General features: G+C 38.6%; 1 protein-coding gene across 1 annotated transcript in view; it reads right to left on the bottom strand.

Moving 5' to 3' along the window:
- The window catches only part of LOC110458142, a 28254-nt gene extending 27776 nt beyond the window's left edge, over positions 1–478 (bottom strand). The window contains exon 1 of the mRNA XM_021509731.1: positions 366–478. The gene's annotated coding sequence lies outside the window, so the exon portion shown is untranslated. The remainder of the gene's footprint in view (positions 1–365) is intronic.
- Between the last annotated feature and the right edge of the window lie 3842 nt (positions 479–4320).

The following is a 4320-nucleotide window of genomic DNA, read 5'->3' as shown; positions in this document are numbered from 1 at the left end:
ATTAATTTGAGAAAATGTTACCAGGACCATGTAACAACTTTTTATTTCAAATTTGGTTATTATTTACCTAGTGAAATNTTAACTATACTAAACCAAACCAAACGTATGAAGTATATACGACTACGATTAAACAATTCCTTGAATAATAAAATTAAAATAAGACTTGAAATTTCAATAAATGATGATACAACTAAAACGAATTTTCCATATACCATTGATTGATTAATACACGGCGTTTTATGGTATAGGTTACTGGGTAAATAGCACAGTCAGACATTTACAATATTGCTGTCAAATACTACTGATTATATATATTAACAAAACAAACGGTATCGCACGCTATTGACTACATACATGTACCTTACCTTAGATACCAGGTTTGTGTACCCCTCAAAAGCTGAACAACATTCGTGACGACGCCATCTTAGTGTCACTTTTTAGGGCTCTGTTTACTTGTGTACATAACTGACTGGCTCAATCTGGTTTACACTGTAAGGTATCCCAATAGCATCCGGGTAGGATAGGCTTGAATAAACATATACCGTCACATGCGAATGCACTGTTGTATAGACTTGCACACTTACATAGTACTGTGTGTGTAGAATGATATACAGATACATTGCACCGAATTATTGACTTGTTTTTTTTAACTTCCGCGTTATTTTTCATCCTCGGTGTCCCTTTCATGTTTAAGCTTTAACACCAAACAGCCAAACTGTTCCTCTGATGAACCTCTGTAGAGGTGAAAATGGTAGGGAGGTACTAAGAAACTCTTGTCATTTGTATTTTATACTGAACTATGTATTGAACAAGATATCTTACATTTGTATATGAAACTTTGCGTTCACCATGGAAGCATATTTACCAGTTCTACAAAAGATCAAGTCCCATGTTTGAAATCCTAAACGGGAATCTTGTATACATGTATGTTATTTGACAATATAGGGAATTATATTGTATTGATAAAAATGGCATAACTACATGCAATATCCTAAAAATGTGTACTTATTACATAAGTGGAAGTGATATCAAGGAAGGATTAATTCTCATTACGCATATAATTATACTTGAAATATAACTTTCATTTAAGCATGAACATTTTATTAAAGCATGGATAATTAAATAATTACCGATAACGTTTGGTTTTGAGGATAACTGCTTTGATAATTTAAAGTATGAGAGTATACCATATAATACTTCTGACATATTTTTAAAGTGGAGACGCAGGGAGAAATTGACTATATGTACCAACTACTGAAAACAGACAATTATAATGATATTAAGACAAGTTTGCTCCCAACTGTATATGTAATATCCTATGTCTAAGATAAATGTAATTTATGACTGATATATTTCAGATGAAAGATGATTTTTTATCAATGTATCAACCATTTACTTAGATAATGAAGAAGAAGTTTGGGAACAAATCATTCTTGTAGATGGGGCATACTAATATGCTATACGTTATGTGATCATGTCTTGTACATAGAGTTAGAAAGTTGGTAAAGATAATATGAGTAACTATGTAGTTGATGAGGAGACTATTTCAAGAGTCTGTTCTATATGTGTAGTTGTTTTTTCTGGATTTTTTTGTTTAAGTGAACTTGTATAAATAAAGATGTCAGAACAGTATTGGAGATCGCGGAGTTCTAATCTGTTTTTTACGCAGCGGCCCATGGCATTGGATTAGCAACTGTCCAGGGAAGGTCAAGACCTTGCCCCTAAGTAGCCAGACAGCTTCAGGAAAAAAACTCTTAAGCATCAAGTCAATTGATATCAAAGTGTTACTTTCTACACAAACAATGTACGTATTAAACGTATTAAATGTTTCAAGACCGACTTGTTCCTTTGCCAAACTATGACTGAGTGAGTGATTTGTATTGTTTACCTTTACAACGACGTGACGAAATTGTATATTATTCATGTCATTCGACCCGAGGCGTTTCGCCTATCGATAGGGAGCGTATACACACTGCACCAGATAGGTTACACGTAGGGTGTATATCTAGCCACGTCCCCTGTTATGTCAGTATCGGGTCAAATAGATGACTCAGCTGGTGTCCCCCATCGTCTCTGTTCATGTTCTGTGTTTTCCTGATTTTGATGCTTCTTTATTTTGTCTCGTTTTCGTGTGTTGTTCCCTTTTCCACTATCTTGGCATCGTCCTAAACGACGATGTGATTTTGGGTGTTAGCGTGATATGTTAGTGCCGATTTATTGTACTGAGTGGCGGATGTTTTGCGTGTGGATCTGATGAATGTGATGTTGCTCATTTTCTCTACGTCCTTTGGACGTTCCTTCAGACGTGTACCAAATTCCTCCCAGTTTCACCTATATATGACTGCTGACAATTTTTTCATGGAATTTGATATATAACCCTTGTTTTGTCTAACATGTCAGTCTTGTCTTTGGGGTGCATCCGTAACCGTCTGAGGGATGTCAGTGGTCTCATCGGGGTGCTGAAATGGTGTTTCCTCATCACCCGTGCAAACCCCTTTGATGTACCCTTCACGTAGGGTATAGTGGCTCAGCCTTTGCTTTTGGTTTGACTCTCATAACTTTTCTTCTGTCTCGGTTTTCTATTTTCTGTCGATTCTTGTACAGCGCGTTTTACCTTGTTGATTGACCAGTCGGGGTAGCCACAACGGTTGAGTGCTTCTTTTATGTGCTGTTATTCCCTGTGTCGATCGTCCTGCTGTATGACGATGTTGTTGCATCTGTCGATGCTTGTACGTACGACTCCAATCTTTTGGTGTTATGAATGGTGGAAATTGAAAGCCAGATATCGATCAGTGTGTGCGGGTTTGCGGTACACTAACAGTTTAGTGGTGCCGTTTTCTTTACAGACGATGAGCGTGTCCAAGAATGATAAAGTTTCATCCTTTACCTCCTCTTTGGTAAATTTAATCGAGTTTGTATTGTCCACTTGGTTCAGGTGATCTGTAAGGCCCTGCACTGCTCCCTTTTTTATTATTACTAGGATGTCATCTACATATATATTTCAATGTTTGGGGCAGCATTCCAATCGTTGGCGATCTAATGGCGGTCTGCTCTAGGTGTTCCATGAACAGATACGCGACGTTAGGTGACATATAACTTCCCATAGCAGTACCGTTTTTCTGTTGGTACACCTGACCTCTGAACACAAAGTATGTCGTGTCCATGACAAATGTCTGCTTTTAATCTCTCTCTGATGATATTGAAGGCCTCCTGTACTGGTGTGTTGGTGAACAGTGAAACCACGTCGTGGGAGTTGAAACTGTCTTGTTCTTCAATAATTACATTTTCCGAGTCAGATGCTAAATGTTTGGAATTCTTGACATGGTGGTATGTTATACCTACCAATGGCGACAGTATATCTGCTAAGGATCGTGGCAGATAGTAATCAATTGACCCAGAGTAGTCCACTATAGGACGCATCGGGTAGCCGGCTTTATGGATTGTGGGCGTGCAATATAATCTAGGGTAGTTTTCTGATGTCGGGTATATGAACTTGTATTGCTGATCTGTGATGCGTGAATCATCTCTTATTTTGGCCAGAAGTTCTATCATCTTATTTTTATATTTTCGGATAGGGTCTTTCTGGAGAACTTCATATGTATTGGTGTCACTGAGTAAGGCCTTAACTTTCTCTTCGTATTCCTCTTTGTCTAAAATCACTGTAGCCCTGCCCTTTTCTGCTGGTAATATCACAATCGAACTTTCTTTCCAAAGTTCTCTGAGAGCTAAATAGTAGGAGCAAAATTTGTGCAAAATTGGTAAACCTCGGTCATTCACGCTAGTGCAATATTTGTGTTTAGGTTTAAATACGATAGGTCTAAATAAATCTGAGTTTTGTTTACATAAAGAAGTGGGTGAGCAACCAGAGCAGCGAACAGTAACGTTTCGGATCGTGACTATGAGCGAAAAAATATCACGCCATCCTTGCAATAGATAAGGACGACAAGACCAAGTCACAGATTGGAGACGACTTCAACGTCCTCCAAAACACCCTTTTCATGGAACTGAAATCCAGCGAAATAATCAAGAGGGTGTTCTTCGACAGTGACCTTAGCCCCAGCCGGAATGACAGCGGACGTCACACAGTCCAGAGACGTAGACTACTGTTATTCGATGGTTTAGGAGTGCCAGAAATCAGAACATCCCCGTCCCTGGGCCTATGATACAGGCCAAGACTGGAAATTACGCTGCCAGACTAGGCAACGGCTTCAAACTTTGCAACGGCTGGCTTGACAGATTTAAAGAGAGACACAACATTTTCTTCCGATGGGTTTGCGGCGAGGACGATTACGTTGCGACCAATGTATATATAGCTCATGT

The sequence above is a fragment of the Mizuhopecten yessoensis genome, unplaced genomic scaffold, assembly GCF_002113885.1.
Source record: "Mizuhopecten yessoensis strain PY_sf001 unplaced genomic scaffold, ASM211388v2 scaffold9433, whole genome shotgun sequence".
Lineage (NCBI taxonomy): Eukaryota > Metazoa > Mollusca > Bivalvia > Pectinida > Pectinidae > Mizuhopecten > Mizuhopecten yessoensis.
Note: the sequence above shows the minus strand (reverse complement) of the source record. Positions and strands in the feature narration are given on the sequence as shown.